The following is a 21,573-nucleotide window of genomic DNA, read 5'->3' on the forward strand; positions in this document are numbered from 1 at the left end:
TTAGGCATCTCTTAATCTGCTGGCTGATGGAGTGTGTGGCAGGCATTTTCACACCAGGACCATATGTGATGTAATTACCTAAGCATCACGAAGGAGAGAGGTATAGGACCCGCTGCATTTCTGTTAAGAGGATGACAATGCTTAGGCAGCATAGATCAATGGCAGTGAAATAGTTAAAGACAGTCAGCATTAACTGGAACTCCCTTGTTTGTTTTCTTTTGAAACCTTAAAGTTATCCAAATGGGGTGTTAATTTAAAAAAAAAAAAGAAGAAGAAATGTTTTCTTGGGAGAAGACAATATTTTGAAATGTTTTTAATTTATGAGAGCCCGTTCCCTCCAGTCTCCCATTGCTGCATGAGGTTGAACAAATGTTAGATGCAACTAATTAATTAAGTTTGCAGAAAGTAGCAGCAGGGGATTGGAAACTTGAAGTAGAAGTGAGCATTTTGACTGTAAACATGTTGCCTGCCTGAGAGACTATATCTGGATTGAGTGGTTGCTGAGTTATCCAAAGAAATGCAGTGTCTCTGGGAAAATTAGGCTTGGCAGGGAGAAAAAATAACAATGTCTCTTGCTGGCAGATCCATTCATCTATTTCCTGGGTTCATCTCGTGTGTTTTGATGGTTGCCGCCGCACACTAGTACTGTGCCGTCCTCCCCGTGTCTGAAGGTGACATCACAGACTTGCCCTCGGCAGAAAAGGAACCAATATTTGCTGAGTGCTTTTTCGGCGCCAGGCTCTTTGTATATGTATATTAGGTATTTTCTTTCTGTAAAGTAGATATATCCCTCATTTTACAGATAAGGAAATTAAAGACTCAGAGAATTTAGGAATTACCCAGAATCAGTTTTTAGGCAATGGAATTGGCCTAAAAGATGCTTTGAGCCTGGAGCTTTTTTGGGCTAAATCAGGATGCTTTTCCGGAGTACAGTGTAAGGAAGGGATGCAGAGAGACCTGGCAGCTTCTTGCCTGGTTTCCCTTATGGTTGAGGGAAGCATAAGTCAGGGGAGGGACCTGAGGCTGTGGAATGTAGAGGGGTGATGCTCAGACCTGAAGGTGATCCACAGATCACACTGAGAATTACTGGGTTAGGGAGATCCCTGAGCAAGATTCCCTGAACTTGGGTCCCTGTCGCTAGTCACATTGGGCTAGTCACTTTCCCTCTCTCAGGAATTTGAACCCAGACATCATGTTTTAGAAAGTAAGGGGATTAAAGCTGAGAGGTCACGATACAGAAAGAGGGGCCAGGTCAGCCATAACGGACTCTGGGAGTGCTGAGGTTGTAAGGGAGTCGAGCAATCCCGATTAGTCACAGGAAGCATTTTTGTAGACAGAGGAGGCGCGAGCAGAAGCAGAGAGAGAAGTGAGGACAAAGCAAGTTGCAAGGGAGTCAGCTCCCAGTCCTCAGAGCTGCTTCAGTTCCCCTGGTCTTTGTGTTCCAGTCATGACGCAACACATGTTGATCTTGCTATCACAAGCCTACCACTTCAGTTTCATCATTTTGCTCTTTGCACTGCCAGCACTGGGCACTGTTACCATACAGATTAGAGACTTGTAGAAGAAATTTGTTAGAAAGGCAGTAGACCAATTCAGGATGCCGAAAACTTCTGGAATATCTCAGGAGAATTGCACGCAATTTTCTTAGAGATTAAATAAGACTTAAGTGCATGTCGTCAGTCTTTATCAAGCTTATAATGGGTATTGCTGGTAAAAATAACACAAAATAAAAATTATAATATCTAAAACTGTGCTTGGTAAGACATATTAGAGCCCAAAACTTGACTGAAGAATAGAATCTTTTTTTCCTAAGTTTAAATCCGCAAAATTTGAATGGGCAAAATGGTCACAATGAAAACTCACAATGGTAGATGCTGTAAACGGTATCATTTCATATGGTCAAAAATATGGAACAATAAATCGAATCTTGGTTGTAAATTTACATGGAAAAATTTGAACTAGATAAAAATCGTATCAGTAAAATTAAAATGAAAGAAAAATACTGGGAAAAGCCTGCCTATTCTACATAAAAATTATTTGTGGAATTAAATTTGACTAATGAAAACTTCTGCGGAGTATGTTGTGGCAGGATATTGGCTCCTGCTGTAATAGCTAGAAGAAAATGGGGTACATTACAACAATTATATTTTTAAAGATATCAGAGAACTAGGAAGCAAAAAGTATTAGGTAAGTTAAAATTGCAGAGGGAAGTTCCATTTCTAGGTTAGCTGAGATTATTGGCCATTTCTTTCCTAGGGACAATTGTAAGTGTGGGCACTGGCTGAGGGTCAGTCAGATGAGGGCTTAGTTGATGAGACTCTACTGGGAAGGACAAACCTGCAGAGGAAGCTGACATGTCCAGGTCTAGAAGCACTCTAAATGTTTTAGCCAGTTTTTCCAAGGGACATTTGCTGAGTACCGGTGTCACCCAAGTGGCTGGGAGTCAAGGCTGGGAAAGTTGAGTGAAGTGTCTCACTGCCTCAAAGTGCTTGGGAAACCCACTAGATGGAAGGGCTTCCAGCAAACTCTGTCCTTGAGATGTTTGAAAACAGAGGTGGATCATTTCTAACTGAAGCTGTAATCTAGCTCTAAGTCAGCTCAGTTTCTGATTGAATGGTGGTTATCAGTCCCTCTCCCTATCTGCCTTTCAGAGGAATGTGTATGCCCTCTGGAGGAAATAACAAAGACGTCAATCTCTAAGACTCTTTACATGTGATGTTCACTCTACAATAAAATATTATGCAGCGTGTGAAGAAGCAGAAAAACATGACTAACAATCAAGAGAAAAAGCAGCAGTAGAAGCAAGGCCATAGATAATCCAGGTGTTGGAGTTAGTTCCAGGGCTTTATTAAAAACAACTATTACAAATGTCTTAAAGAAAATGGAGGAAAAGATATACAAAAGAGATGAAAAGATGGAGCAGACCAATTGAGAATTTGAATCTGTATAAAGAAATCAATCAGATATTCTATAACCTAAAAATACTGTATCTGATACTAGAAATTCATTGGATAGGTTTAATAGCACACTGGACGCAGTAGAAGACAAGATGGGTCTACTCAAAGAAACTAGCTAAAGTGACTCATAGAAAGAAAAGGAAAGTCAAAAGAACTGAACAGAAGAGACTTATGTGACATCCTCCAATGTTCTAATATTTGTGTAATTGGAACTCTAATGAGGAAATTCCATGAGGAAGCAGCAATAATTGAAGAGCTAATTGTCAAGTACTTTCTAAAAACCGATGAAAGACATCAACATCTAGATTCAGGAGGCACAGCAAACTTCAAGCAGGATTGAAACAACGAAAACTACACTTAAGGGCATCATAGTGAAACTGTTAAAAACCAGAGATACACAGAGAGTTTGCTGTAGAAAATTGCTTCTCGATGAACATTTATTGACGTTGGTATTACCCTGATTAAGATGCTTACATTTACAGATACAAAATGAACATGTTCCTGAGGTCAAATTGAAGGAGTAAAACAAAAGACATCATCTCGTTTTCTGGCATGAATGGGTAAGTTGGCTCCTTGCAACCAAGGAGCCTAAATGAAGTACCTCTGGGTATTTCTACTTTACCAAACCTCTTCTTCCCTTACCTGATCATTCTAGCTTTTTGGCTGAAGGTGGGGCTTTTAGTTCTGCTCTTTTGTTTAATTTCTCTCTCTAATCCTAGAATTCCTAGATTTTCATAGTCATATTTCTCTGGCTACCAAGTGAGTGAGCATCCCTGGGGAGTTCTGACGAGAAAACCATGTTGGTTACTGACCCTGAAAAGCAGTGTCCAGCCAAACACTTTTGCCTTTGGAGTCTGTTTACTATAGTTGAAACAGGCAGCCAGGAAAGAACAGCATAATGGATTGTACTTGCTTTTCTGGATTTGCTCAAGTGATGGTTTAAAAATAGATGCTACACAAATGTTACAAAATAGATGGTACCTAACTTGGGATAGTGGGAGTATACCAAACCCCTGGAGATGGATGGATTTCAACCAGTGTCCTATCTTAAATGCAGATGAATTGTGATGTCTCTTGTCTAATTTGAATATTTGTCGGTGCCTACAGTTTTCCAGTTATGCTTTGCTCCGGGTCGTCAGGTTGTTCTACCTGCTTTCTTTTCCCTGTTCAGTTCTTGAGCTGATCCTAGTTCAGCCTGGTACTGCATCAGGATCCTCATGGCATACGGCCAGTGCAGTCTGGAGCAGTGCTTGTCTGCTCAAATCTAGAACCAGCTGTGCACCTGCATACCCCTTGCACATAGCCTCCCTCACTATTCGGTTCTCCCATCTCCCACAGAGTTTGGGCCCCTCTTAGGACTATGGCCCTTTCATTTGGGGCCCAGATTTCTTTCCCATCCCTTGCCACTCTCTCTCCTGGGAGATAGGTCCTGATCTCACATAACTAGCTGTTATCTGGGGTTTAGTCCCGTATACCATGAGTATCATTCGTTGGTTAATTATTTGTTTTTATACATTTTTATCAGTCACTTATTATGTGTCTGCCCCCACGTCAGGTGCTGAAAATGTAGAGGTGAACAGAATAGTGTAACCCTTGTGTTCAGAGAGTTTATATTCTAGTAGGGAAGAAAAACACTAAATGAATAACCAGACAAATACATATCTAATTACAAACTGTGATACATGCTATGAAGGATGAGAACAAAATTCTTAAAGGAAATACAAGGCAGGATCTGATTTGGATTGGGTTAGTGGTCAGGAAAGGCCTCCTAGAGTCAGCAGGTGAGGACTCTGGGAAAGAGAGCTCCATGTTGAGAAAAAGCAGATGAGAGAGCTCCGAGGTAACACTGAACCTGACCTTTTTGATGACTTTAATAGTGGCCACTGAGCCCTGAGCACTGATTGCCAACCCTGGCTGTACTGGTTTCCTGTGGCTGCCAGAACTAATCACCACAAACTTGGGGCTTACAAGAACAGAACTTACTTTCTCATCATTCTGGAGTCCAGACGTAGATAGTCAGTATCACTGGGCTGAAATCCAGATATTGGCTGGGCTGCACTCCTTCTAGAGGCTCCAGGAGAGAATCTATTCCATGCTGTTTCAGCTTTCGTTGGCCGCCAGCACTCCTTGGCTTGCGGCCGCATCACTCCAGACCTTCAGATCTCTCTCTCTCTCTGCTCCACCTTCATGTGTGTGTCAAACCTCCCTCTGCCTCTCTTGTATAAGGATAACTGTGATTGTATTTAGAGCCCACCCGAGTAATGCAGGATAATGTCCGCATCTCAAGATCCTTGATCACATCTGCAAAATCCTTTTTTGCCACATAAGCAGGTAATGTCTATAGGTTTCAGGAGCTAGAACCTGACATCTTTGGGGCCATTATCTAGTCCACTGCTCTGGACAGCAGTAGACACCCTGGAGAACTTTTAATTGTGCGTTGCCCGTGCTCCACCTTAGATCACTTAAATCAGAGTCTCTGTGTGAGGCCTGGACATCGGTATTTTTCAAAAGCTCCCCAGGTGATTCTCAAACAACTACTAGACTAGTAGGTAAGAACTACTAGGCTGAGAACTACTGGACTAGAGACGATGAGGGAAGAGCAGTTGTGGTGACAGGCAAGATGCCATCACTGTTTGGAGATTTCTGCTGCTGTTAACCTGGTAAGACCTGTTGGCTATCAGTGCTGTCTACATGAAGCTCTCACTCAGTATACCTCTTTGAAAGGTTTTGTGATTTACCCTCGTTGGGGTCTTGGCCCTGCCTCCTTCAGTTATTGCTGCTTCTTCTCCATCAAGCTGACACTGAGGTCTTGGACTGCACGATGCCTGAGTCAGTCCACGTTGTAAAGAATGTGCAGCGCTAACAAGTTAATGGGGATCAAACTTAGCTCGCCTCACACTGATATAGAGTTGAGTGCTCTGGACTTGTAAGTCCAAGTCTGAAGAACATGCACTAGGGCATATTTGCAAATTTATTTAAAAAAATTAACTTCAGCTTGAACTACAAACTGACCTTAGGGACAGGTCCAGAATTGGGGGGGTCCAGAACATGTCAGAGCCCCCCAGAGCTCCCTACTTGTTTTGGTCATAAAGAGGAGATTTTTTTTTCTTTCTCACTGTACCCACTTACCTATGAAGATGCTGACTTTTTTTTTCCATGAATGTATTTGGGGAAAAATGGTCACTTGTCCTCTCAAGACCCCCGTGGTCAGCAGCAGCTTTGGCCCTAAGGACAAATGTAGTCTCACAACTGCATAGGTGTGTCACTTGGGAGCTATGAGAATGGCCATGTAATGTGTTAAGAATTTGACAATCTGAGAAAAAGAACCAATTTAGGGAGTTCCTCAGTAGCTATTTGCTAGTAGACCAGTGTTTTCAAATGCCAATGTGAGAGAAATTCCCAAGCTCCACTCACCACTGGGCCATTAATTTGAGGGGGGGCATTAATTTGAGGGAAGCCATCTCTGCTTTTACAAATTTCCAAATTATCTCTGGGGAGGTAAAGATGCAGTGACCTCACTTTGGAGGCTGCAGTCTCTTCATGGTCAGATCGACTCCACCTACAAAGCAGTGTTGGTAATGCCTGGAAAAGTGTGGGTTGCATCTTTAAGTACTGGGACTATTTAACTGGAACTCCTCTGTGGATGAGCCCAAGGTCTACGCAGCATCATCCTTCTGGACATCATGAAAAGGTTCAATGAAAACGTGCTGCTTCGTTTGGGAGGTCCTCTACCACCTTTCCCCTCATAGATACCTTTTTCTTGTTTCCATTATTGCATGCACCTTTTAATTTCATATCACTTGGTAAAAACATTAAATATGTCTGTTTATTAGTATTTACGATACCCTTTCAATTTAGGGAGGCTAGGTGGGGATTCTTTTCTGAATCTGTAGTGTTGAGTTTGCTCAATGCTCAAAAAAAGATTTGAATTTAGATAGCCTCCCTTTCTGAACATCCTTTTAAAGTTTTCTATTTAACATTTCTTTTTCAAAATAACAGTTTCACATCCTGTCAATATCTTCTTGCCTTTTCTTTTCTTTTCTTTTCTTTTCTTTTTTTTTGAGTAAAGGTAGATTTATTCAGAGAGATGCATTGAAAGTTCTTGCCTTTTCTCTTGATCGCCCCTTCTGAGTGGAAACCTATGAGTCACATGGTAATCACAGAAGTTTTTTTCCTGCTGAGATCTGGCAGGTGGTCCCAGGAATACCTTCCTCATCTAGGAAGTAAGTCAATTATTTTCACCTCTGACAAAATGACGAACTTCAGAGGATTTGCCCAAGAAGACAAGGTGGAAGGATTGGAATTGCTAGCTTCACCGTGTAGAGTAAGATACCTGAAAACAGCCTCCTTCTGAAGCATAAATAACCCTTCTTTCTCCAAAGAATAGCACTGGCCGAGGTGTCCGCGTGCCGATACTTGCAAAGTGAAAACGGGTGCACGTCCCCAGCTCCTCATCCCTGGCCTGGAGTACAGCCTGTCAACCGTGCATACATGTTGCTTTGGCACCGAAGCAAATGTTCCCTGGAGCATAGATTGAAACCACCAAACTGATATCACGTGGGACACCAGCCAAGTTCTGACTTTGCGCACGGTAGGTGCGCAGCTGTGAAATTAACCTGTGATGGTCTCCTGCTCCCGCCTGATGGGAGCCTGGGTTTTTATTTTGTTTTTGGTGCTGCATTTGAATCTTGTTTCTCTCCCCACTCCGCTGGTATCTACCAGCCACAGAACCACTTTCCTGGTCTTGGCTTGTGAAGAGTGGGCTCCAAGAAATTGGCAAACCGCACAGTTCCTTCTTGCCCCCTGAGCAGGAAGGGCCACTGATGGATTGTTCCAAAACTGTGCGCAGGTGGCAGGGCCCAGGCTGGCATCTCGGGCATCTGTGATCACTGTCCATTCTGTTTGCCTCCTTCTCCTACACTTTCTCCCACTGCTCCAGCTCCTCCCATCCCTCACCCCCTCTTTTTTGTTTCCAACCCTTCTTTATTCACAGCTTCCAATATTCTAAGTTTTTCATGAATTCAGGGCTTTAATTTAGCATGTGGGGTGCTGGCTCTTCCAGCAAGCTGCTTTAGTCATTATGTCGAACCTGAAGGAATAACGAGGTAGCAGGGTGCTGTGGAGAGAGTAGGGGCGGGGACCCAGCAGGCTCGGTACTGGTCCCAGGTCTGCTGCAAACTAGCTGTGGGGCCCCGGCCGGGGCACGCCCAGGCTGCCAGCCTCAGTTTCCTCCCGGCGGGATGGGGAGTCAGGCTGAGATGATTTCTAAGGCTTGTCTCATTCTGTCATTCCATGGAGCTCACTGGCTACGTGAAATCCATATTGGGTTATGCCAGTCTCACTTTACTTTTTGTTTTGAAAAACTTTATTGTCAAATGGATGAATGAGGAGATGCGAGCAGAGTCCCTAAGCTATATTTCTCAAATGCAGAGTATTGAGAGGAAATCTTTTCTTGAAATCAGTTTCCAGAGGCTATAGACCAGAAAAAAAATTTATGCTTTCTGTCTTGAAATGTGAAACAGTGTTTTCCATCAGGACCAGAAAGTGATGCAAGTGTTCTTTGTTGCTTTTTAAAGCTCCTGTTTCTGTACTGGCTCATAAGCACATATACTTGTCAGAGTAAAATTGTACTTTTGGAAGGAAAAGGTTAAAGTTGGCTACTGATATTCATCAGGAGATGGATATTTAATCTTTAATCTCTTGTCCTAGGCCTCTACTTTGGATCAACTCATTATCCCGAATAAACGATGTGTCATTCCCATTATTTATGTTTCACTGCAGCCTAAGTATCTGGACCTCGTTTTAGTAAGCGCCATTCATTTCGACCCATTCAGTATTAATCTCCCTGCTAACATCTTTCCTGTTCTATGTGCTGTCCCCTATTTGCTTTTATGTTTTCTGCAGAGTGTTTATAAAAGGATAATCTTTTACAAAGCAGACAGAATTTTTGTGTATAAACTGCTCTGTTTGAATGCCTCATTGATACACCATCTGAAAACTGAAGTGTTCAGCAAGATTAGCAAAAGCCCTGAGCCATCGAGCCAGGGGAACCATGAGAGCCGGCCCCTTCTCTACAGGAGGCAAAGGTGACGAAAGATGCCTTTGCTTTCTCAGTAGTAGCAAAAGCAGAGCCATTGCCCACAGAGGCCCTGATAGGCCTGGCTGCCTGCAAATTAGAGGGGCATGAAGCACGCAGCTCACGAGTCACTGAAGAGCGTGGTGTTCCTATGACTTCTTTCCTAGAGTTTTCTCAGAAGATACCATGGCTCTCTGCAAATGCCGAATTTACGTGTGGTCCCCACTTCAGCTAAACCCTTTTCAGCTTTCACAAAATATCCACATGCTGTTGCTCAGCTGTTCCATGAGGTTAAATCGCTTGCGTTATTCTGGTCCACCTTGTCGAAAGGGCCGTAGGAACTAGTAAGGAAGGATCCAAGGCAGCGGACGGTCTCTTCCTGCCTCCTCCATCTTCTCTCTCCAGGGATTGGGAGCTTATCCAAGCTGCCCTCTTGGCGGGGAGGAGGGAGCGATTACTTCGTCTCACAATGGACAAAGAAGGTTCCTCTGTGGAATTTTGCATGGCATGGGGTCTCAAATATGCCACCGATGAAAAGACTTAACAGATGGACTCTGAGAATAGGAATACATTCAAGAAAAAAAAAAAACGTTTTAAAAAATCGGTGGAAGGGGGTGGCGAGTCTGGCCGCTGTAGCTGCTGAGCACAGGAAGCCGCACTGAGCAAATGCTTTGGACCTTCGACAGGGTGAGTTCAGCTGCTAGAGATGCATGGAAGCATCTGAAACACAAACTGTGCTTGGGTTTTTAGTTGGCAGTGTTGTGGGGGAAAAAAAAAATCCCAAGACGCACAGTGCCAAAAATTTTACGTGCCTTCAAAGAGTATTTTCTCCAACAAATCGATCGCTTTGATTACTCAACAGCGAGGCTGGTTATTTTCTAGGAAGTGCCCTATTTTCGCAGAAGTACATGAGGATTTTTGCCTACATTTACACATTTATTAGGGAAGGGTTCAAAATAGACACGTGGTGGGGCCATTTTGATGGCATAAACCCTTGAATACTAAGGGTCTGCCAAATCTCTTCTGAAGATCTAAGCTATAAAAACATTCAAAATGCAGCCATCAAGATTCCGTCACAGTAAGTGCCGTGTGGGAGTTTGTTTAAGCTCAATGCCACCTATTTATCAGGGCGTATTCACCAGGGTGGGCAGCCTTGCCTTCATCTGCAATCCACTCCGAGATGAGATGTTTGGGAAGAACCTTGAATCCAGTTCTTGGGGGCACTCTGAGTGGCCTTTGGGGAAAATGACAACAAAATGACAGCTCTTCCTCACCGCTTGACGAGAGAGCGCTGTACTTGGTGGTGGTGGTGGGATTAGGAGAAACTGGGAGGGGGGGTGGTTCTTACCTTGAGCCTCGTTCAACTGTGACGACCAAAAGAAGACAGTGACTGGGTTCTCCTTACAGAGAGTCCACCTCTTGACTGTAGGGAAATTCACAGTGTTGGTGCCTTTTACTTTGAAGAGCCACCTTAAGAATACAAAGTAAGTTCCTCAAGCAGAGGGGCTGCTTCAGTTATTTCAGAGGTACCCATCTCAGCGGTATCTGTTTTGGACTTTATTTCCCCTGTTTTCCACTCCTTTTTTTCTCCCACACTTTAATTTCTTTTCCTTCCCTTCTTTTCTCTTTAATTTCCTTTAACCCCTCCCTCTGTTTCTCTTCCTCCTTCTGTCACTTCCTGTCTTCATCTTGGCACTCTCGGGGACTCTAAAGTGTAGAAAACATGATCTTTGCTTCAAAAGGGTGACACTATCAATAGATAAATATGACCAGCATGAAAGTGTCGAAGGTAAGGATTTTGCATTTCAGCACCTTTCACTTATTGGCAGCTGCCTGGAGCCCTGTGTTGAAAGGATTCTGAGTTCAGAACTGGCTCAGGGGGAATGAGTGCCCTGATCAACTAGATATGACAGCAGAGGACAGAGGGGAGGTGGGGAGGAGGCGCACTCGTGGCAAAAACTTGCCATCCTGGGTCTAAATCAGGGTTTATCTACCGTGGCACTAGTGACATTTGGACCAGATGATTCTTTGTTGTGGGGCTGGTCCTGTGCACTGTAGGACGTTTAACAGCATCCCTGGCCCCTACCCAGTAGATGCCAGCAGCACCCTCACAGTTGTGACAACCAAAACTGTCTCTAGACATTGCCAAATGTCCCCTGGGGGCTAAAATCATCCTTGTTTTGAAACCACTTGTCTAAATAATTACTGCAGGACTAAATACAGGGATATAAATGAGAACATGAAAGGGGCTGGAAGCATTCAGAACTCTGGAGAGGAGGTGAGGCAGTGTGAGAGGTGGAAGGATGTGTGATGGCAGAGAAGAAGTTCTCAGTCACTGCTGTTGCCTGATAAGCTGTGCATCGTGCTGCATTCCACAGTTCTCAAGTCATATCCACAACTAGACCAGGACCGTAGGGAGTAGAGTCGTAGAGCACAGCAGGCAGGACTGGAGTTATGCAGTGGCTTCTCAGTCATAAGACTGGTGGAACTCTGCCTCACGCTATCGATGAGGATGAAGGTTTCGGTGCTGGAGACCGCAGTGTACAAGGATGAGGGCACTTCTTGGGGCTTATGAGAAGGTGGATGGACCCAGAGGCAGGAGAACAAGAGGGGATTTCTCTGTGTAGCCCTGGGAATCTTTCATGAGCAGTGGGACCTGTGACCCTAGGAGATGAGGGAAACTGGAATCCTGTCCATTTCAAACCCCTCTTACGTGGAGCTGTTTTATTCACCTTGAATTTCCTCACTTGATCTGAATGTTGGCAAACAGTGAACGCATACTAACGCATTTCATACGATAAACCAGTGGCTTCAGGACACCGTCAAAGTGCCCGATCTCTTCCAGACTCATTTGCCATGAATGGATCTGGCATTTTAGTTCAGGTCGTTTCAGGGAACGTGTGATGCGGTGGAAAGGTCTGGGTTTGGCTGCAGCTCTGCTCCTCGCTCAGAATCTTCAAGGCAGTAAGCGTGTCATCTCATGCCTCTGACCCTCAGAATGGGGTCTGTAAAATGGGGATAGTACTTCCTGCCTAACAGGGCTGTCGTGAGGACTAAGTGAGATAATGTAAATCCACCACCATCTCCAGAGACTGGCACAGACTAGGGGCTCAGGGAGGGTTAACGCCTTCCCTTCTTGCTCGCCTCACTCTGAGTCTGACAGTCATTCTTCTCAGGTAGGCTGAGCGAGAAAGCGGGAAACGACAGAGACTTCTGGTTTCTGATAAAGGTTTTCTTGAAACTGCCTTCAGCCACATTCTCCCCACTTTCAGAACAATGAGAGCTATTCAGACATTGTAAGGCTCAGATAAGACGGAAGGTTTGGGTGAGTGTGTATAAATTTATCCTGTGGCAGTGGGTCCTCTGGGCGCTGCTGGGGTTTGGAGGCAAAAATCTCCTTCCTCACCCTGTTCGTATCTCTGTGTAGTGGGAAGATGTGATCTGCAACCATGTCATTAGCACAGGAATGTGCTTTATAGTGAGAAAAATACAAAAGTCATCTCAAGGAACCAAAAGAGAGGGTGTATTTATCATCTTAGACAATTTCCTTCCAGAAGCTTGCCAAAGTCTTAGTATTTAGACAGCAAGGGACTTTACTGAGGACATGAAGTCCAGCCCACTCTCTTCCCAGATAGGGCCTCAGGGTCCTGGGGAGCAGGGGCTCGCCCACTTAGCACGGTTGTCTTGTTGGAAGCAGTTTTGGGACCAGAGCCCAGGTCTCCTGTATCTTTTCATCTGAGAGCTTCGCATGAGCTTACAGTGCACCCTCTGCATTTTCCTGCTCGGCTCTTCTGCCCTGCACCACGTGAAAGCGGCGTTTGGGCTTCTGCGCTGCTTTATGCTAAGATTTAGCACTTTCTTCCTAGCCAGGCCAGGTCCACACGTTTATTCAACATCACTTCTGTTATTCCCAGGTACACGTCTATTGTGTTCACATCCCAACCCTGCCACTTACCAGCTCTGAGTCACTGGGCAAGTTATTGGCAGCTGCTTTGCCTTACTCAAGTTTCTACAGAGAAACTGAACCACTAGGAGATTATCTATGTATCTATCCATCTATAAATTATATATATATATATATATATATTTTTTTTTAATATATTCATTGTATATATGAATTAGAATTGGCTCACGAATCCCAAAATCTGCAGTTGGCCGCCTGGAGACCCAGGAAGAACTGATGTTTGAGTTAGAGTACAAAAACAGGGAAGAACTAAAGTCCCAGCTCAGAGACAGTCAAGCAGGAGTTTGCCTTTACTGGAGGGAGGCTCAGCCTTTTCGTTCTGTTCAGGCCTTCAACTGATTGGACGAGGCCCACCCACATTTGGGAGGGCAATCTACTTTACTCAGTCTACCTATTTAAGCATTACTCTCATTCAAGAACAACCTCACAGAAGCACACAGAATAATGTTTGACCAAATATCTGAGTACCCTATGGCCCAATGAGGTTGAACATATAACATTAACCATCACAGACTTCATTCTCCCCATTTGTAGAACAAAGGTAGTAACAGTACTTATAAGGTTACTGAGAAGAAGAAACCTCTCTTCATCTTATGAGTTCATGAAAATAGAGTGCCCTTATAGTATCTCAAAAATGCTATCATTGTTGCTGTTTTTATTGGAAGCACTTACAGAGGGGGACTAAGTTCCAGACAGAGGGAGAGGAGGGCTCTGGGGAGGGCAGAGAGAGGCGGGGCTGGCTCCACGGCTCTGTGACCTGCGTAGTCACACAGAACCCCCCATGCTTGGAAAGGCCCCGGGCTCAGTTTAACTCGCTGCCTGCCCTCACTGTGTCAAAATGCTTAATAATTGTTGAACAAGGGCCCTGCGTTTTCCTTTCACACTGTACCTCACAAATTATGCAGCTGGTCCTGGAGTGAGAGTTAGGGAATCTTTAAAACCTGTCCAGAGAGGTATTAGGAAGCTATCTGGGCTCTGCCATGTCCCAGGTTCCCCTCCCTCTGCTGTGGAATTCTGCAAGCATGAAAACTGCCACAAGACATTCATTTTTAATGACTTGTTATGGGCTTCTTAGCAATATATCTTTGGGTATTAAGGTGTGGAGTGAGAGACTTAAAATGATGGATGTCTTTGCTCCACACAAGGGGTCTCCCACACTTACCCAGTGCCAGATCTCCACTTGGGAAATTTATGGGAGCTCTTGGCAGCCTAAACGGCCATCAAATATTAATCAAAAATATGTAATAACTAATATATACTTAAAGAATTGAAGAAAATTAATATTCAAGGGAAGCATTCAGGGACCCATAAAAATAACAAATGCTAAAGAGACTCAGTCAAGGTTGGCAGGTTCGGAACTCACCCTGCTCTTACACTTGCTTGGAGATGCTGGGTTTGCCGGCTGAGCCTCGGAGGCTGAGATGGCAGGAAGCGGGTCTTGGTGCTTATTCCACTGGATCTGGCTCCTGCTAATGAAAGGAGCAAAGTTCGTCAGGACACGACATCTCTGCCCGCCTCCCCTCTGTACACCTTTCTCATAGCACCAAGCACACCCAGTCTGCAGCTAATGCTCTCTGAGACTCTCTTCAGCAGCCCCTTAAGGATAGGCTATGTCTTATCTCTATATTTTCAACTCCTAGGACAGTGGCTGGCATAAAGTATGAGGTTGACCTGTACAACGTTTCTACTCTTGTAGGTCCGAAATGGGCAAATAGCAATTTTACATGGCTCTACTTAAAAAGAAGAGCAAAATGATAAAAACAAAATGATAAAACTGACCTGGCCTTTTGAGTAAAACTTTAAAGTTAAAACTGAATGGCCTCCCCAGAATAGGCTGGAAAAATTCTGGTAATTCTTGCTTTCAATGACTGAAGCTTCTGATGACCCCCTCTGCAGCAGGCAGATGTCCATCATTTACTAGGGGGAGACTCACTTTGCAATTCGTTAGCCCAGAGAAAGGGGTGTTGACCTGCCTGGGGATGAGCAAAATCAGCTCAACTGTCTCCAGTTACTGCTTGTGGCTGAGAACTTCTACAAGTCTTTTCTTCCCCCTCATGTGTTTGGTCTTTAGCTGATTCTCACCATCACCCCATACCAGTGCTGCTTCCTTTGGCCGCACTGGATATGCGGAATGAGTTAAGTGATTAACTTTTATTCACAAAATAAAAATTATTTAGCAGCAGAACTCAGAGGGGCGGTGCTGCTGTGAGTGTCTCTGCTGGTGTTATCCATGGAAGGTCAGGGAGGCCCAGCATCCCCGGGGATGAGGAACGCTCTTCAGTCCCCAGGGAGGAGCGGATGTCGGCAGACCGAGTCTGCTTGGAAGGGAGCAGTTTGTCCGGGTGTTGGACCACCGCGGCAGTTGCTGGTCTCTTCTGTTATTGTGGAAAATCAGGAGCGGAGCCTGTCACTTGTCATCTGTTCTTCGAGTGTAACCAACTTTTCTTCCATGGGCCATTTGGTGTGACTATGAATGATGGCTCTGGCTAAATGACACCATCCTGATGGTGGAGTAAACAGAAGTGATGCTGGAACAGGCGCCTTGGATCCAGCCTGTGTTTTCAGAGAGCGGCAGAAAGGGCCTGGGATTGAGAGGAATGTGCGGCGGGCTTAGGGCTCAGGTCTTGCTTGTGTCCTCTTTAATCACCCCGAGCTACGGAGGCTCAAGCCAGGCTATTCATTCGAGAATACACACTCACTTCCACTAGGTTCCATGTAGAGATTTAGAACCTGCATGAAATGTCAGTATTTTTCTAACCAGAGGCTCAGAGGGGCCAAGAGGCTTGTCTTAGGTCGCACGGCTGGTACTGGCAGAGCTGAAAGGAGAACCGAGTTTCCTTGCCTCACACTGACCTGCACCTCCTGCTCTGTGTGTGTCCATCTCCATCCTCAGTTTCCTCTGTTCTTAGGTACCATGCTTTTAATAACAACCATTTGTTTTTTGAAGATTTTAAAAAACCTTCTGCTACCATACTAAATGTACACATTGGTTGTAAAACTTAATTTAGGAGCATTAAAATGAGAAAAAACACGCCCCAAGAAGTAGTGTGGAGTAGTGGGGAGAAAAGCAAGTTCTGAACTGAATCACTGTGTTGTACACCAGCAGTTAACACAGCATTATAAGCTGAACTATACTTCAGTAATAAAATAATTATAATAATAATAAATTAAAAAAAAAGTTAATACCAAAAGTTTTTGTGTTCTCTTCACCCAATTTCCTCTAGTGGTATTATCTGACAGTACCGTGATACGTTTGTCATGACTAAGAAATGAACGTTGTGTATGACTCTTAACTAGGAAAAAAAAAAGCAAGTTCTGGATTTCAGAAAGACTGGGCTCTAGTTCTGACTTGATCTGCCTCCCCTTTGGGCAAGTTACTCTCCATCTCTCAGTGCCATCATCTTGCAGCTAAAATTAGCACCTACTCTGAGGGTTGATGTGATGGGTAATGGAGCTAATATGTAGGATACTTGGCACATAGTCAGGGCACAATAAGCCCGGACTATTATTATTTGTATGTGTGCCTGTGTACATGTACGGTATCTGTGTAAGAGGGAGAGGGGGAGGGGTACTTCAGAGGTGGTAGCAGTGCAGTTTGGGGGATGGCTTTCTGGTTCTCTGTTTCAGTTTGCCTGTGAAGATATTTTCTGAGGTACAGCACATCGCCATAACCCTCGGTTTCCAGAAGCATTTGCCTAGGTCAGGCCCTAGGCAAAATTGAAATCTATTAATAAGGTACGCTGTTTTTCATATTTTTTTGTGCCCTCTTTAGCATCCTCCCCCAGGGTTTAATAAGAGTTAAATGTTCATGCAAAGTGCAGCAAAGTACACTTGGCGTGTATATATTTGCTTTGCACAAATATGGCACATAGTAACTGCTCAATAAACACCAATGACTAGCATTATTGGACAGAGCCCATTGTGGAGTCATATGAGAGGGGAAAGAACAAAATATTAATCTCACAAACAACATTTGGCTCATCTATCTGGATGACATTAATTTCCCAAGTGTTCAGTTGGGAGGAATAGGGTGTATCCTGTCCTTCAACAGGTGGGGTGACCAAGAGACTGAAAGGTGACATCACCAGCAGGCAGTGACCTAAGGAGTCAAGGCCAGAAGCAGGTCTGGAATACAGACTTCCTGGCTCCTGACCCACGTTCCCTTCTGCCATGTGGCCTTCACCGGCAGGCTGGAGGGACCAGGGAGGTGTCTGTTTCAGGATTCTCTCAGTTGCCCTTGAAAGTTTATCATCTATTGACTGAATGTTGACCAAAAACACACTAATTCCTGAGGAGACCTTACAGGATGTCCTGTTGAGACTTTTCCTCCCCTTTTTGTCAGTGCTTTTCTGGCAGATTAAAATTCAGTGGACCCCATTTGTAGGAAGTCTGATAAAATATTCTCATCTCAATTGCAAACAGTTTCTCCATCTGCCACTTGGCCGAGAGGCTCAGGCCCAAACACCCTCATGAGAGGGGAGAGTGATATCAGGCAGAGGAGGGTACAGGAAACAGCAAGGGTTTGTGCCTGGACACAGTGTCTACCTGGTCTGTTGTCTGATGGAGCTCATTAGTCAGCTCTGTTAAGCAGCTGGTTTTTCTTCATCAGATTGACTGAATCTGCCTAAAATTACTTTTGCCAAGTATTTGGTAGCATGTAGCAGCAGCTCTATATATGCAGCGCATCGATCTTTAGAAAAAGGACAAATTTGGGGTTGGGCTGTGGGGTATAGTGAGCTAGGGAAGAAAAGGGTTGGAGAACATATGAAGCGAGATCAGGAAAGCTGATTGGGGGAAAGTGATGCAGTTTGCAAAAGACACTGAAGGAACTCAGTATAATCCACCTAAGGAGGCCCTTACAACACCTACTGTTTGCAAAACAATGTCTTGGGATGGAGAGAAAATGAAAAAGACATGATCCTAGATTCGAATTGGTGAGGAAAACATTCCTTCACTAAACAATCCTCAGTAAGCATCTATTGTGTGCCAGGCATTTTGCTGGATGCTGGAGATATACTAGTGAACCAGAGGGAATCGACCCTGTTGGAACTTACATCTTAGTGGGAGAGAACAACAAGGAAAACGTGACTACAGTTGTGGATAAATCCTAACAAGGTGATAAAGAGGGTATTGTGATAGAGAGTATCAGAGGTGGGGGGTGGTGCTATTTCAGATCAAAGAAACCCTAGAGAAGAACCGTATTGGCAGAAGGAATTTCAAATGCAAAGATCTAAGAAGAGAGATCTCGGTATATTCTAGAAATTACCTGAAAGATTACATAGTTGGTGGGGAGGGAGGGTCTAGCTCAGTGGTAGATGGCATGCTTAGCATGACCAAGGTGCTGGGTTCAATCCCAAGTGTCTCCATCAAAATAAATCAATAAAAATCAATAAAACCTGTTTAACTCCACCCCCCCCCCAGTTTTTTTTAAATTAAAAAAGTTAAATTAATTTTTTTAATTTTAAAAATTAAAAATTAAAAAAAGTGACGTTTTATACATGGTTAGAATGTGTATTAGGAAGAACGACAACAAAGCCAAAGCAGGAATCTAGATAAGGAATGACAGGATATAGCAGTCGACTGGGGGCAAGTGGATAAATTCAAGGTCTTTAGGGTGAAAGGTTGAGGGTGGTAAGACCAGTGGCCTTGGCTGAGGGATTGGATATGGGAGTCAGTGAACACATAGGTTTCTGGATTAAGAACTTGGTCAGTGGCGCTACCACTTACCATGATAGGAAACCCAAAGAGGGAATATCTTTGCAAGAGGTGGAAGAAAGAATTCCATTTGGAGGTTGCATAGTTCAAGGGGAATGTCCAAGTAGACATGCTAAGTATGTGTGACTAAATATGTTGGTCTCTAGCCCAAGAAGAGGTCTAGGTTGAAGATATGTAAACTATTAATATAGAAAGAAATAGAGACAAGTAAAGTGCTATGTGTGTTTAGAGAATGAAGCAATTAATTAAGACTAGGGATACATAGATGACTACAGGGGCATGTCAAATTCAACAAAGACCATCAGCAAAGGACCGGAGAGTGGATAGAGAAGAGAACTGGAGAAATGCCTTTCTTTGTATGATGAAATGAAAAGGTTGATGAGTAGTGATATTAAAAGGACTGTACTTCTAAATTCTTCTCCAGAGATGTTGCCTAGGAGAAGTGACCAGGTGAGGTCTGCTCCATTATTGAGAAAATGAATCTTAAAGCCACAGACTGAGAAAAAAAATATATATATGTATGTATATGTATATGTATATATGTATATATATATATATATGTATATGTATATTTTTGACAAAGCTCTCATATCCACAGTATATAAAGAACCCCTACAAATCAGTAATAGGAAGACAAACCCAAAAAATGAGCAAAAATCTTGAACAGCCATTTTACAAAAGCTCATTTACAAATACTAAGAAGCAGATGAAAAACCATTAGTCATCAAGAACTTGCAAATTAAAACCATAGTGAACTACTGTTTTCTACGTATGAAAATAGCTAAAACCAAAAAGACAGTCAATACAAAATGTGAACCTACTGGAGCAACCAGAACTTTGACATGTTTGTTGGCAGCAATGTAAAATCATACACCCCTTTGGAGAATTATATGGTAGTTTCTTAGAAAGTTGAACATACATCTACTCTATGGCCCAGAAATACTAAATTCTAGGTTTTTACCCAAGAGAAATGAAAACGTGCAGAAAACAACTTTTACAAAAACGATGATAGCAATCTTAGTCATAATAGCCAGAGACCAGAAACAGCTCAAATTTCCACTGACAAGGGAATGGAGAAACAAATGGTAGTCTATCCTCGTGGTGGAGTACGATTTAGCAATACAAAAGAACAAACTGCTGATCAGTGCAACAACATCTTAAAAGCACTGTTTAAGTGAAAGAAGCCAGACATAAAAAGTACATGCTCTATGATTCCATGTACATGAAGTTGTAGAACACACAAAATTAATCTATAGTAAAAGGAATCAGAAAGTGATTGCCTAGTAAGGGGCATAAGGAAACTTTCTAGGGTGGTGAACGTGGTCTCTGCCTTATTTAAGTTGTGGTTACATAGGTGTACACAGTTGATAAAACCCATTGAACTGAATGCTCAAAATCTGAAGATCTTGCATTTTATTATATGTAACTTATATATCAATTTTAAAAAAATCTGGATAGTCTAGTTCCAGATCCTGCATTCTTAAAGTACTTCCAAATTTTAGGAGGGAAAAACAGGAAGTGACTACATGGGTAAAATTTATTAAAATAAAATGGGTGAATTTATTTACTTATTTGTATTAAAGTATAGTTGATTTCCAAAGTTGTATTAGTTTCTGGGGTATAGCATAGTGATTCAGTTATACATATACATATTCTTTTTCATTATAGGTTATTACAAGGTATTGAATATAGTTCCCTGTGCTATATAGTAGAACCTTATTGTTTATCTATTTTATGTACAGCAGTTTGTATCTGCAATTCCCAAACCCCTATATTTTCCCTCCCCCTCTTTCCTCTTTGGTAACCATAAGTTTGGTTTCTATGTCTGAGTCTGTTTCTGTTTTGTAAATAAGTTCATTTGTGTCATTTTTAAAGATTCCACATATAAGTGGAATATCATATGATATTTGTCTTTCTCTTTTTGGCTTACTTCACTTAGAATGACAATCTCTAGGTCCATCCATGTTGCTTCAGATGGCATTATTTTACTCTTTTTTTTGTGGCTGAGTAGCATTCCATTGTATAAAAATATACCACAACTTCTTTATCATCTGTCAATGGACATTTAGGTTGTTTCCATGTCTTGGTTATTGTAAATAGTGCCTCTATGAACATTAAGGTGCATGTATCTTACCAAATTAGAGTTTTCTTTGGATATATGCCCAAGAGTGGGATTGCTGGATCAAACGGGAAGTCTATTTTTAGTTTTATGAGGAATCTCCATACTGTTTTCCATCATGGCTGCACCAAATTACATTCCCACCAACAGTGTAGGAGGGTTCCCTTTTCTCCACACCCTCTCCAGCATTTATTATTTGTGGACTTTTTAATGATGGCTATCCTGACTGGTGTGAGGTGATACCTCATTGTAGTTTTGATTTCCATTTCTCTGATAATTGTGATATTGAGCGTCTTTTCATGTGCCTTTTGACCATCTATCTGTCTTCATTGGAGAAATGCCTGTTTAGGTCTTCTGCCCCTTTTTGATTGAGTTGTTTGTTTTTTTGTTGTTGTAGTTATTGAGTTGTATGAGCTATCTGTATATTCTGGAAATTGAACCCTTGTCAGTCGCATCATTTGCAAATATTTTCTCTCAGTATTGTAAACCAACTATACTTCAATAAAAGAAAATAAATTTTTAAAAAATGTTACCATATACCTGACATCTAAAAAACAAAACAAAGCAGAAAAACCCTCACTAGTTTCTCTTCATTCTCTGTAAATGAAAGTGTAGGTCAAGTGAAGGTACCGAAAATAAAATGGTCTCATTTTCTGTCCCTTTAACTTCTGATATTAAAGGCCAAACTGATGACAACTGGTCCAGTGGTTGGACTTTGGGTTATTAAAAAATATTGCGCAAG

The 21,573-nt window shown here is 42.8% G+C and overlaps 1 long non-coding RNA gene across 2 annotated transcripts in view; it reads left to right on the top strand.

Annotated features, from left to right (window-relative positions):
• The window catches only part of LOC123615161 (uncharacterized), an 80,316-nt gene that overhangs the window by 35,491 nt on the left and 23,252 nt on the right, over positions 1 to 21,573 (top strand). For both annotated transcript variants that reach the window (XR_006722717.2, XR_012501983.1), the window contains exon 2: positions 3,440 to 3,517. This is a non-coding gene — a long non-coding RNA (uncharacterized LOC123615161). The remainder of the gene's footprint in view (positions 1 to 3,439; positions 3,518 to 21,573) is intronic.

This window comes from Camelus bactrianus, chromosome 23 (assembly GCF_048773025.1).
Source record: "Camelus bactrianus isolate YW-2024 breed Bactrian camel chromosome 23, ASM4877302v1, whole genome shotgun sequence".
Taxonomy (NCBI): domain Eukaryota; kingdom Metazoa; phylum Chordata; class Mammalia; order Artiodactyla; family Camelidae; genus Camelus; species Camelus bactrianus.